General features: G+C 30.1%; 1 protein-coding gene across 3 annotated transcripts in view; it reads right to left on the bottom strand.

The window, feature by feature from the left end:
• LOC142326660 (glycine dehydrogenase (decarboxylating), mitochondrial-like) overlaps positions 1 to 15,572 on the bottom strand; it is a 108,241-nt gene that overhangs the window by 43,964 nt on the left and 48,705 nt on the right. The gene's annotated exons all lie outside the window — the stretch shown is intronic.

Below are 15,572 nucleotides of genomic sequence, written 5' to 3'. Positions count from 1 at the left end.
TTCGATTCATAGCAATGAGTTATGTATTATTAATGCTATAAAAGAAATGTAGTCTCTTAATCTTTTTTGATATCAGTATCATTTTGTTAAAAACAATTTTATCTACATTACAGAAATTTTGTTGATATGAACTAGATCTTTCAGCTTACTTGAAAGCCATCATCAGGAGATAATATTATTTTATTAAAGTTTAAAATATTTAAAAGATCACAGTTAAAATTTAAAACAGTCATAACTGTGTGGTCCTACCACTATACTGAAGGAAGATACATGTACTCTGGTGGATTATTCCTGTATTCCATGTTCTCTACATCAGTATTCCTTCGCTATACTGGTAAGACCATACAGTCATTACTTTTACATGTGAGCTTTTAAATTTTTAATTTTAATTAAATAATTTTATCTCCTGATGATGGCTTTCAAGTAAGCCGAAAGATCATGCATTGATTTCAACGTGCTGGTAAGATGGGTTTCATTAATTGTTTATTTATTTAGAATATCTGTAGTACCATATTTGAGAAATTTCTTGGCCAACTTTTTTTGTTGAATCATATCATTCACAATATATATATTTTCCTCTTTTAATAAAACTAGTATAATGACCTTCACAAATCGATATAAATTCATATAAATCTTCACAAATCATGATTTTTATTACATTGATTTTTATAAGTATTAATGTTGTATATATTTTAAAACGTAATTTATACAGAATGCTTTTGGTGACATAAACATGTACATTATAAATTCACTTGCATTAAATTGATCTTTGTAAATATTTTCATTTTAATTAAAATAGCTTACAAAATGCAGATATTTCTGTCTTTTGGGTTTGGTTTAAATACATTTATTATCCCCAATCAATTTTTTTTAATATTACAGAATAAAACACATTAGGGCCTGTAAAGGTTGAACTACAGGTATAATCTATATGAACCTGGTTTACTCATTATATTTGTTAGAGTAATTATTGATAAATGATTAGAAAATTGGTAATTATCAGTAACAATTTTAGTAAAAGTTATTTTAACTTATATCCCTCTACAAATCACGAGACCTTGCCGGTGGTGAGGGGGCTTGAGCGCTCAGCGATACAGAATAGCTGGACCAAAGGTGCAACCATATCGTAGAGGCATCTGTTGAGAGCCAGACTAAGGAATGATTCCTGAAAGAGGGCAGCAGTAGTTTTCAGTAGTTGTTAAGGGCGTAGGTAAAGAGGACATAAACGGCTATATTGTCATCACTCAATCTTCAGAGTACTGCGCAGTTGAAATCAATAGAAAACTACAGCTGCTTTTCCAAAAAAATGTAAGTCTGCATTTTCATAACAAAGATGAAAGTGCCTTGCTTGGTAAAATATTCCAGAGATAAACTAGTCCCCCGTTCATATCTCTGGTTGGGGACTACTAAGGAAGGGGTCACCAGAAAATTAAAAAATAACATTCTACGAGTCAGAGCATGGAATGTTAGAAATCTAAAAAAGGGTAGGTAGATCAGGAAATTTACAGAGGGAAACGGATAGATTAAATGTAGATGTAGTAGGAATTAGTGAGGTTCGTTGGGAAGAGGAAAACTGCTTTTGGGCAGATGATTTTAGAATAATTAACTCAGCTTCAAATAAAGGGCAGGCAGCAGTAGGTTTCGTAATGAAGAATAAGATAGGAACAGAGTAGAGTACTTCAAAATGCATAGTGACAGAATCATTGTAATAAGGATAAAATAAAAAACCTAGGCTGACAACGATTGTTAACATCTATATGCCTACAAGTGCTCATGATGATGATGATGATGTAGAGAGTTTATACAAAGAAATTGATGAAGCAATTAAGCACATAAAAGGGGATGAAAATTTAATAATACTTGGAGACTGGAATGCAAGCACTGGAAAAAGCAAGGAAGGATATTATGGGTGAATATGGGCTGGGCAAAAGGAATGAAAGAGGGGACAAAGTTTTGCATGAAGTATAATTTAGTAATTGCACACAGTTTAAAAATCAAAATAAAAGAATATATACATGGAAAAAACCAGGTGATATTGCAAGGTATCAGATAGATTATACATGGTTAAGCAATGTTTTAGAAATCATCTCGTCAACTGGAAAACTTACCCTGGAGCAGACATTGATAGGGACCATAATTTAGTGATAAATAAATATAGATTGGGATATAAAAACCTGAAGAAAAGGTGTCAGATGAATCGGTGGAATTTAGAGAAGCTTGAGGAAGAGGAGGTAAAGAAGATTTTTGAGGAGGACATCGCAAGAGGTCTGAGTAAAAAAGATAAGGTAGAAAATGTAGAAGAAGAATGGGAGAATGTTAAAAAGGAAATTCTTAAATCAGCAGAAGCAAACTTAGGCAGAATAAAGAGAACCGGTAGAAAACCTTGGGTTTCAGACGATATATTGCAGCTGATGGATGAACGTAGAAAATATAAGAATGCTAGTGATGAAGAAAGTAAAAGGAACTATCGGAAATTATTTAGTTTCTTTTGTAAAAGAAATAACAATTAATGTAATTACATAAATAAATAGTATAAAAATTAATAAAAGTAAATAAGTTAATAATAGTTTTTCAGTAATAAAGTATTTCTTAATATAAATTTAACACACAACAAAATCAGAAAGAAATTAACCAAATAAATATAAAAAAGTATTGTTCCTGCAATAATAATTAACAATATTACTTTCAATGGAGAAAGAAAGATTAATTTTATATAATATATAACTAAATATTATAATCTTAATGAAAGATTTCTCCACAATATTTCCAAATAAGGATTTATAACATTATAATACATTTAATAATGAAACAAAATATAAATTGAGATATTTTTTCTTTTTACTAGAAACACTGACTTTCTGTATTAATTTTAATAATTATTTACCAATAATTTTATGTTTAAATAATTTCCTAATGTTGTTGTATACAATTATGTTAGGTCAAGTAATTTTCAATATATCAAAAACAGTATTCGAAAGAATCAATATTTTCAAATATTAATAATATTACTGTATTATGACTCACTCGAATTTACACAGTATTCTTAAATTAATGCATCTTCTTAAGTTAGTTATTTTGTAAATGGTTTTTATATTGTAAACGCTTGTAAACAGCGTTTTAGTTAATCATTAAGATCTTTGATATTTACAGACTGATGAAGGTAACAAAAATAATCATAATTTGATGAAGTTTACAACTGTGATAGGGAACAACTTAACAGATAAATCATGATGATCCCACATTTGATGAAATCTGCAAAAATATATAAATAGGCATTTAAATACCTGCGTTACAAAAATAAATAAACCTAATGCATAATGTATCCATCATTTCCCTAAGAAATGGAGCGGTCATGGAGGTTCATATTCCTGGCCACCAAGATCGCCTGATCTAAAACCTTTTATAGATCTTTTTGCGTCTGGGGATGGGTGAAAAATATTGTACAAAAAACAAAAATACATTCTCGTGAGGAATTAATTGTTCGCATTATGGATGCTGCTGACATACTTAAGGATAGCCCTGAAGAACTATAAAGAGCTACAAGAACAGTACAGAAGCAAGCCACGAAATGTTTTGAAGCTGCTGGGTTTTATTTAATATTTTAATAAACTGGTAGGTAAAATCTACTGTACTGTTTAAATTTTAAAAAAATTAAAATAAAATTTTAATTTTTCTAAACTTTTTTTGTTTTGTTCGATTTATCTTGCACAATTTTGTTCAGAATTAAATTCTCTACAAGTTTTATTTAAAGGTTTTAGGTGTTTATTATCCATTTAACAAAGTTATTGTACATCAAACATAAAAACGGGTTTTTTACTGTAATTCATTGATTTTCATCACAGATTACTTAAAAACTACTGTAGATACAGTTTTGGTAGGTATTGTATTCAATTTTTAAGGTAAAAATCCATAGCAATCACTAATTCTGCCCCCTAATTAATGCCGAAAAAATGTCAGAATGACCTCTTTCACCGAGGTTGCTGAAATCATGAGTGAAATCTGTCATTAGCCGTTACTCACAAACGAAGCATTTAAGGGTGTATGTTTATTTGAACTTTTTCCATTAATTTCACAAGTGGAATATGTTACAAATATCCTGGTTGAACTTTGTTATACACTCTGTATATAACTTGATTTCAATTTCTTTTTATACAGTTTTGCTAACAGGAATCACAGTCAGGGATTACTTCAGAGGATGATACGTATGAGTGTAAATGAAGTGTAGTCTAGTACAGTTTTAGGTCGACCATTTCTGAGATGTGTGGGTAATTGAAACCCAACCACCAAAGAACATCGTTATCCACGGTACCGATACCGGTACAGACACCGATAACAGTATCGATAAGGGTACCGTTAACCAGATAACAGTAAATCTGGATACCGTATCAACGGTATTTTTTATACAGTTTTTCTAATATTCAAATCTGTGTTAAAGTAACTGCCTTTACTAGGATTTGTATGTTGGAAAACTCGCGGCTTCGAAATCAGCTGATTTGTGAAGACGCGCGTTCGCCGCTAGACCAATCCAGGGGGTATAATATCAATTTCAAAAAAAATAAAAATGATGTATTTAAAGTTCTATTACTTTTTAAGTTAAATATTTCAAAAAAATTAAATTTTATAAACAATAGCGATTCTACTAAAATAATAAACCCCAAATAAATAAATATCTTAGACAAATTGGCTATAGTTTAAAACGTGAAAACTGCTGGCCAGAATATATGTGTAGGAGCAACCGTTCTTTTTCTTTTAGAGCTAAAGAACAATAATAGTATAAAGAAAAATTGTTTCGATAAATCCAATCATGCTAATCACATTTTATAGAATGAACATAATTACAGATAATTATAAAAATAATTACAAATAATTTTATTAAAATATTAGATTTTTCCACAGATTATTATAAAACAAGCAACATTATACATATACATTTTATACATATTGTAATAATAATAAATTAATAAAGCAGCATATCAGATTTGAAGATGATTTTCTATTTAAATTAATAATTATCACGATGGCTAACTTATTTCCCTGCAACAAGGAAGACTGTTGTTAGGTTATTAATAGTTAATAAATTTTATTTATGTTTTTAATTTTTTTAAAGTACAAAAAAATTACTCTTGAGGATTGTCAAATGGCCTAAAGCCCTAGGGATAAAATATAAATTGTTGGTAAGGTTGATTTTTTTTTAATATTATAACGAATTATTTAACCTAACTTGCGACTTTATTCTGATCGGAACAAATTACAAAATTTGAAAAAAATTATAATATTTTCAGAGACATGAAATGATATTAATGTAATATCATTACATGTCTCTGAATACTAATTACATGTCTTTTAATACTAATAATAAAATATTAGTATACAATAATTAACAGTTAAGAAATCGTTCCTGAAAATCATTTCGAACATATACACTTATATCTGTACATGTTGAAGTGCTTGCAGGTAAATCATGTTAGTCTTTTTTTTTAATTCATCAACAGAACAATATATTATCTTTAAAACTAAATATTTTAATTGTAAAATAAGCCAATGGTTAACTGATTATACAGTGTCCCTTTTCATAAAGTATGCCTCTGTATTGATCTGAAAGCACTTCTTTTGTCCTAAAAGATTATGTTTTTAAAAAGCCCACAAATTGGAGTTTACACATTATATGAGAAAATATTTAGGCATGAAAGTAATCGATAATGATTACTAGCTTAGTGTTTTTATAAAGATGCTTCAGAGTAAAATTACTCCATTTTGGTAAACAAAATATCAGTTTTATCATCCCACAAGAATTTATTAAACAAAAAACCCAGAGGTTATCTTTTGTGGACAACAAAGATACTATCAATATCATTAATGGGATTTTTGGTCACACAATCTGCAATATTATGTCTACCCGAGAAGCACAATGTTTTATCCATATTTTAATAAGTTACATTGTTATAATCCATCCAGTGAAAATGTTTTTAAACTGCAACTGTTAAGTTTCAATCCATTTTTATTTATTATCCTTAGAAATAGATACAGTTGTGTCATCTGTGAAAAGAGTTGGAATGAACGGCTAAAGATTTTAAGGCAGATCATTAATAAACATAAGAAAGCAAAAACGTTTCACTGAGGCCCTCCTCATTGTACATCTTGAAGCGAGGACCTAAATTTACAGGTGTGTTCTTGTCAAATGATAAAATTTCTATTACTTGTTCAGAATTTGTAATGTACGACTTGAAAAGTTTCTTTTCAGATACCGATACCACAGCTACTAAGTTGTTTTATCGGTATAAATAAATGTTTTACAAATATTTCATAAAATTGAAAATGAAATTTTTTTATCTTAAAGAATTTAAAATATTTTCCAAAAACTGGTTAATGGCTACGGCTTGGTAGACGTGTTTGCTAATGGAAATATAAAAATTAGATTACCTTATCAATATTATAGTGCACTTGCTATTAAGCTGTCTTGTCAGTGCACTGCACAATAATATCTATAAGAATAAACATTGCAATATAAGTATACACTTACTTTTATTTATCATGCATTTGAGTAAGATATTTTAAGTACGTTATAATACGCATCTTACTATGATTGAGTAGCATTTGGGTAGGTAATGCAGAACATACTTTAAGAATCAATTCAGTGTATGAAAAACAATAAAAGTATATTTATTGCCATCAAAAGTTCCATCTATCTATATTATCCATTATTGTTTTTTTTAAATCTATTTCTCAGTAAGTTTTGCGGTATCTTGATAATATTTGATATACTTATTAAATTTTCTGATGAACTAGTAATTGTGTGACATAAAGCTTCATTTTGTAATAAATTTAACAATAAATTAAGCTCTAAAAAGAGAGAATAACTACAGTGGAATTAAATTAAATTGTAAAATGGAATTATTGTTTGCAATAGGTATTGTATTGTAATTTACATATAAATTTATAGTAAAAATATTTTAAAAGTTACAACTACCACATCCTTGTTTTTTTTCTGTTTTTGTTTTCTTTTTGTTCACAAAAGTTATTTGAAGGTAAAATGAAAAATAATAAATTTTAACTGTTATGAATTTTATTATCACAAAATGACATCATTTATTAAAATATAATTTTAAGTTAAGGCAGAGTAAGTGCAGGTACACAAAGTTTTAGTGGATAAAAAAGTAAATTATTTACAGGTAAGTTGCAATTAAAAATCACACCTGAAAGTGAATTAATGATTTAAAGGGTTTTCGTCTCTGTGAGCTTTATTCTCTTAACACTTATTCAAAAAAAAAATAAAATAAGTGATCTTTGTATGGTTTGAAAATTATAATATAGCAGATTTAGTAAATTCTGCAAAAGAATATCAGTGGTTATAAATATCATTTCCCAACAGTGAAAGTGAAGATGTCACTCTTACCCCAAAAAACATAAAAAACTTTCTCATGAAAATTAAACAGATCGTTTCTCTCTTTGGTAGATACATTAAAACCGACACACAATATGCTTCATTTCTTTTATGAAGTAATTTGAAAGACAACCTGGAACTTTAGATGTTATCCAAATTAATCGCTTCATTACTAATATTGTATTGATTATAAAGACAAATTGTTATTCATACAATGGAATTTAATTACATTCTAAGCCTTTACATAGAGTTAAGCCTTTAAATATTATAATATCGAATCAAGAATCGATGAGTTAATCCCAAGTTTTCCTAATTTTTTTAATGTTTTCTCTCAACTTAAAAAAACCTATGGAACTTTTTTTTTCTTTTTGCTAGAGCCCTTCTAGTCTTTCCTTACACATGTCTTCCCCTTTGTAAGAGCTGCTGGACATTCTTAAATGTACATTGATGTTACCGCTTGCTACATAAAATTTTTAATGGTTTTTACTTATTGCATTGCACGTTTTATATATTGTAATAAATAAATTGAAAACTCACAGATTTTTGTTTCCTCTCCAATCTAATTTGATGAAAATGACAATTCTATTTATGCTAAATTCTGGGATAAAAGTCCTCCATCTGACATTGCTGAAAAAGAAAACTTACCAATTTAGTTATTATTAAATTACAAATAAGTAACAAAGTCTATAAGTTGTATTGGTATAATTTTTTGTTTAATGATATTTAGTTAACACAAAATTCAATTCACCTTAAAATTATAAAATTTAACTTTATGCTTTTTGTTATGAAGAAATTTGGTGAATTAAATTATAAGAAGTGTAAATTAATTCATCAAGACATCTAAGTTTAGTCTGTTGTGCTTTTAATATAATAATTTGCCTGCGATATAAGTCTCATAAGCAGACAGATATCACTCTGTTAAGGGGCGATTAAGAAAGTAGCTATTGCCTCAGCCTAAGAGATAAATCCAGAATTTTATCCAAGACAAAGCTCAAAGATGTAATCGATATTCATGGAATCTATTTGACGAATAAGGGATTCCAATCGACTCAAGGAATCTAGTTCACAATAATTAATATTTTTATGTCTCTGAAGCAGTCATAACTCAACAGATAACCTGACATGACACATATCTATTTCCAAAAAAACGCTGAGCCAATCTTAATAAAAACTGAACATCAATAGTTAGGCTTTCTGAGGAAAATGGATATTTTAATGGTTTTCCTGGTGCCTTTCCCACAAAAATTATTGCATACCAGCATGAAGCTGACTAAACTATAGCTGATATTCAGCCCTGAAATTGGTCCTTTCACTCTGTTCATCACATTGACTGGTTGTATAGTGTCATCGTAAATTTAAAGAAATCAACTTTATATGGTATCACTTGTATCTCGCATGACTTGTGTAGCACAGAATTCACAGATCAGGAATTTACAATGTAATGACTTGTTCAACCACTCCTTCAATCTATTTAGTGCTGGTAAAGGAGCAATTGATGAAAGATATGATATTGCTGTTTCCAACTGTGAGATTTGTTTTGTAATTCATTTTTTGTGAGCAAACTTACAGTTAAACTAAAATCTGTAGATTATAATCTCATGATTATACTAATATTATGAGTGACATAGTCATGGTGCCAGAAAATCATGAAGAACAGCTAAATATTGATTTGTAATCAAGAATTACCTTAAACCTGATTGATATTTAAATATTTATTTTAAAAAAACGATAGAGGAACCGGAACTGTTATGATAATTTTTTTTTTATTTCTAGTTACTTAGGAAGAAATTGTACTTTGAAAAAATAAATCAATAAAATAATTATAATCAGATATATATATGTCATTTGCCGTAAACAAAAGATTGAATGCGACAAGATACGAGATGCATGTCCCACAAAATAGCATTGGCATTCTCAAGAAAAAAGCATTTCATGCCGGGCTTAGTAAGGAAAGTGAGGACTGAAACAATTGCCCATCATCTTCTACACAGAGTAGGCCAAGCCCACTAAAACGCAGAAAATCTTTCAGCTCTACAAGCAACACCTTCACTCCGTTCACCACTGGGACTGGTCGTGTATGAAAATCATTATTCTTAATGAAATAGAAAGCAATTGTACCTCTTACCTCTTTTGTGCTTTATATGCATCAGTACATTATGATTGCGACAGATTATGTAATTCAATAACTGAAGATAAGACTTCTGCTAGGTCAAAGAAAATTATTCACAAAATGTACCTCACAGTTGGGAACAGTAACATCATGTGTTTCATCGACTACTCTTTTACCTATTACCTATTAAATGAATGAATATGTAATTAGATTAATCATAGCTGATTGGTGTTAGCACATTATATACTTTGCTTCTACTTACTAAAAATGTAATTAATTCTTGTATTCTAATATCATTGTAGATGTAAAATAGACAATACAAATTATTTGTTTTAAATAATTAAAACATTTCTCCTGACATTAGGTATTCGTGTGTGATCCTCGTATGTCACAACCGTAACCGGCAGAGGACAACTTCCTCACGACGAGAGTTTCTGCAAGAGGAGCCCCATGGCAACACTTAATCCATTGGAGTTTATTATCGACGGTAGCCGTCCAGTCACTTTGCCACCTCGCTCGCAGTGATTGTTTTATATGATTGATAAAATCAAAGGTACTAACTCGGGTGGTGAAAGGAGGCTGAATACACGCTTCCTTGGCAGCAGAATCTGTTCTTTCGTTACCTAGAATTTCAACGTGGCTGGGGATCCAGCAAAAACCTACCTCCCTGTTGCGTTTATTTAACTCGGCGATTTTATCATAAATGTCAATGACAGGATGTTTGGAATAAAGGTTTTCCAATGTCTGGAGAGCACTGTACGAGTCACTGCAAATAAGAATGCTCCTATATTTAGGGCCAACGATACTTAGAGCCCTATCCACAGCGAGTAGTTCTGCGGTGAACACACTCGTAACACCGGGTAGGCCAAACATATAGGACTGTTCATTGATAACAAAAGCACAACCAACGTTACCGCCATGCTTCGACCCATCAGTATATATCACCACGCCTGGGTTCAACTTGGCGAGGAGAAACTGAAACATCTGCCAGAAAACAATAGGTGGCGTGGAACGCTTATATTATGTTGTAAGATCAAACGTAAAATTTACATGGTGTATTCTCCACGGGGGGTTCGAGCACGGACATGATGGAAAGAACGAGGGAGAGTCAACACTCATATGCTGCAGCAGACGTCGTGTACGGACACCCACAGGCGCAGTACAACGTGGACGGTCCTCATACTCCCTCATATTAGGATTCTTAAGAACTGGGTCAAAAGCTGGGTGATTTGGCTGTCCGCTGAGACAGCCAAATAATACAGACATCTGTTGTTGCCTACTACAGAGCTTAAAATTATATTCAGTCAAAACTTCAATTGTCTATACTGTGTGTTGTGTTCACACAGTTATTAGTGTTTTGCTATATTTTCATAAATTCTTTATAATACTGAAGAGATTTTTTTCTCATTTTTATTTGCTACATGGCCTCTAAAAAGTTGATGGATGCTCAAATCATCCAGACAATTATTGTTACATTAGAGGTAAATGTACGCATAAATCTCAAAGAAAAACTTATTTCTGGATTGCGCACTCAGGGATAAAGATAAAATCTGGGTGCCTCGTGTTATTTTTATATGATGCTCAGTAACTGAACGGTTCAACAGGAAACGACGAGCCCTGTTATTTATCATGCATTAGCTGCATGGAAGTCCTTCAGAGACATTGTTGGTGTTTTTTAGGCCACAGAAAAGATGAAAACTATGTTTATGGTTAATAAGCTGTTAAAAAACTACAAATATTTAGTACGTAGGATGTCATTAAAAATTCATTTCCTAAAGTCTCACCTAGACTTTTTTCCTGAAAATTTGTGCTCTGTCAGTGATGAGCAAGGAGACCGTTTCCGTCAGCATCACTACCAAGGAAGATGGGACGCTAGAATGATTGATGACTGTTGTTGGTTTTTATTTAGAGAAACTGATAAAACATCGTATAAGCGAGAAAACATTTGTAAACTTATTTTAAAAACTTAGTTCCAATGATTTAATCGTTTAAAAACTCTATTGAATATATTTCAATTCATCTGTATTTGAATAACAAAAACTTAGCTGATTTAAACAAATTGAAAACAAATGAATACATAAAAATAATAACTTTTTTGAAATATTGGTATGACACTGATTATGCATTTATTGGTAAATAAATCGTATGTATCTAAAAATGCAATGTATTACACAAAATTTTATAAGTTTTGAATTCAGCACCCAATATTTGTTAAAATACCATGCCCAATTCTAGATGTGATTTTTATATTTTGCTGCGTTTTAAAAATTCTATTAGACATTTACAGTACTTACTTTTTATTCAATCCAGATTTGAAACTACGGTTGATAGTCACTTTAACTAAAATTTTCTTTTATCTTCCATAACCATTTTCCGCTTTCAATATTATATTTGAGAATCAGTAACCATTTTTTTTTGTCACAGCTTCCATGAATTTAAAAGTACTCCCAGTACAGCACCTACAACTCAAAATCACTTGGCAAAAAGATTAGTAATGCACTTAATATGAACTGTTAATTTTTTTTTTTTTTTTTTGTTTTGCGTAGGAGGAGGAAAAGCTCTACCAGCCACCGTCTGCGCCCGCAACAGACGGTAGTGTCGGGCTCTCACCGACTAAAAACCTCCCCCTTAGGGAGGAGGACCCTATTAGGGATTGGGATCGTGGACGCGACTTAACTAACTAATAATAAAATAATATCTACGTTGTACCTGAAAAAAAAAATACACAGCATATACAAAATTTAAATCTATTTTCATAAAACTTAATTTACACTGCTTATCTAAGTAATTTTAATGTAAAATTTACGTTGAACCTGAAACAGAAACATACACAAAAATAGACATAAAAATTTCCTACAGGAAAGTTCCTATCAGGGGACCCTACTGGGACTAGGCATTGGGATCGCGGACGCGACTTAACTAATAATAAAATAATATCTACATTGTACCTGAAAAAACATACACAGCATATACAAAATTTATATCTATTTTCATAAAACTTAATTTACACTGCTTATCTAAGTAATTTTAATGTAAAATTTATGTTGAACCTGAAATAGAAACATGCACAAAAATAGACATAAAAAATTCCCTAAAGGAAAGTTCCTATCAGGGGACCCTACTGGGACTAGGCACCTACCGCGATTTTATAAGAATATTATACTATTAACTTAAAAACTACACAACTTATTTTTAACATGAAAATTTATAATATTAAACAATAATAACAAAAGTAAGTACCTTTAGTAGAAAATTATCCTACAATAAAAGGGAGTACCACAATGTAAGGAGGGCCACTTACATGGCAGCTCTCCCTTAGAATATTAAATGAACCGTTGAGTTACCTGAAACAAAAAAAAATAAGACAAATTCAATTAGCGGTTGTGAAATTAAATAGTTTTGTTTTAGTTATTTTATTCATTTCATGTATGATAGCACTTAACTTTTTCTAACAAAAATATTTATTAGGAATGATTAGGTGGTCCATTTTTACTTCTTAAATATTTAACCTGAGGTACAAGTATTTATATAGACATTTTTTACAGAAATAGAATCACTAGCTAGGTAGGTACACTTTTCTTGTGTACCTACCTTCTTCCACACTAGATAGATACAAAGAACACTGAATTTTTTACGGACCCCGCATCGGGTAGATATCCATTGAGAAATCATTGAAAAACACCCTTTTAATAGATCAAGGTAGAAGAAAATAAAGGAAGAAAGTTGAAGTTAGAAGGTGAGAAAGGAAGATTGCTAAACAAGACAACTCGCTCAAAAAAACTCTAAGCCCCTTTTAAGGCAGCAAGGATTCCTCTCGTACAAGATCAGAGCGCTTTACCAAGAATAAATGCAAAAACATTATTCTGAATTAAGGTTCACTGATGTAGATGGTAACAAATCTATATCGCATCCAGGAATGTGTGTTATATGAACCTACTTGGCCGAGCTAAAATTTTCAGCTAAGAATAATGTTGAATGGTAACAAAAATCGATACAGGATATCTGTATACCACCTGATCCTTTTACTAATTTTTATATTATTTTTTTAAAATCATATTTAATATTTTTATAGAATGAAATGCATCATTTATTTTCTCATTATTTTTTACAATTTTATATAGGTTTCCACTTGCTTTGATTGCTCTGGTATTTAAAATTCATGAAATATTTATGTGCCATCTACTTTATAAGTATATTCAACAAATTTTGACAAAGAGGTGCAAGCATGGTTTCATTAAATTTTCAAGCCCCCGTCAGACAAGAGATTCATTGTCAAAGCAATTAAAACAATAAAGGACTAAACAGAATTTCCATTATCAAAAACAAAAAAACTTGTGAAATCACTTCTAAATTTTTACACAGTATATTTTCTATTAAAATAATACGTTAAATGAAGATATTGCTTTGTTTCATCTATCAAAACTCATTCTCTATCTGTAAACATATATAAAATTCATTTTTATTATAATTAAGGAGGTATCTAAGTGAAAAGATGACTGTCACGACAATAATTTGATTCTTATTTCATTTATTTTACACATGAAATCAAACAAAATCAGTTGCTTTTCATGGCTATTCTTTACATTATAAAAGAATAATTGTCTTCTACAAAAAGAATAATTGAGTTAAATTATAAGTACATGTTGCATTTCAATTTTATTAACAATGATGAAAAAAAATCAAATCATGTACAGTTGTTAACTGATAAATACTCAAAATATTCTTTAAATATTGTAAGCCAAGAAATGTACATAATAAGTTATTAAGTTTAATTGCTGTAACAAAATTCATAAAAATTTGTATATACATATATATATATAAAATTTAACATTATATGAAATTTAAATCACCTAAACACAGTAATTAGATTATTTATACTTATGTTCCAATAACCGGTTTGTGCAGTATCTTACACCTTCACTTGCTATTATATTCTATCTTATTCTTTTTAATTTATTTGTATTATTTTTGTGTAAATTATAAATATTTTATTTAATTAAATAATTATAAATTATAAATTTTCACAGTACATTTATGTTCATTTTTTTGTCTTAGGTCATTTGACTGGTTTTTGATGCAGCTCTTTAAGATTCCCTATTTAGTGCTAGTCGTTTCATTTTGGTATACGTTGTACCTGTACAATAGGGTATGTTGTATACCCTAATTATGTTCATAATATCATTTAAAATTTCACAAAAGATAACATTATAATTTATCATAAAAAATAGATATCATTAAAACAAATAAGTTTTAATGTAATAAAAATAGAATTTAATACATACTGGAGATGCAGGGTACTGCAAAAAAACAGTCGGTGGAAATTAATATGGCAAGTGTAACTTATCTAATTACTGTGTTTTGGTGGTTTATATTTCAAATAAAATATTTATCAGAGACAAATTAGGCATTGACCAGATACTGGCATTTCTTGATATGTAACACTATTAAGTTTATTTTCTTTATTATACTGTTTTTTCCTTTATTGCATTATGTTGTAATTTGCCACACAAAATTTCTGTGTTTCGCATGACATTTAATGACAGATCTACCTAAAATTTTTTAAAAATTTAGAAATAAAAGTACCTGCAGTATCAAAAGAGAAAGTTACCTATCAGTGATATAAACTGGAGTCTAAACTAATGGACTGACCCGCTCTTTTTCTGTTTAGCCTCAGGAACCACCATAAGGTATTACTTAAGAAGATGATATGTAGGAATGCAAATTAAGTGTAGTTTTGTTCAGTCTCACATCGACTATTCCTGAAATGTGTGGTTAATTGAAACCCTACCGTGAAAGAACACTAATATCCACAATCTAATATTCAAATCCATTTAAAAGTCTTTACTAGGATTTGAACCTTAGAACTCTCGACTTTGAAATCATTTGACTTGCAATGACGAGTTACCACTAGACTAGCCACAGTGGGCTAATGCCCTGACCTTGGCCCCTGGTACAAGGCAAGTGATAATGGCCGGTTGAATTCACAGAGTGAGTATCTCCAATACTTGGTTGCTCTAACTGAAGCTAAACATTACATAAACGGATGGAGTCTTAATAAATACTAGTATTATCATGAAATTA

This window comes from Lycorma delicatula, chromosome 6 (genome assembly GCF_047948215.1).
Source record: "Lycorma delicatula isolate Av1 chromosome 6, ASM4794821v1, whole genome shotgun sequence".
NCBI lineage: Eukaryota > Metazoa > Arthropoda > Insecta > Hemiptera > Fulgoridae > Lycorma > Lycorma delicatula.
This window is presented reverse-complemented; position numbering and strand designations above follow the sequence as displayed.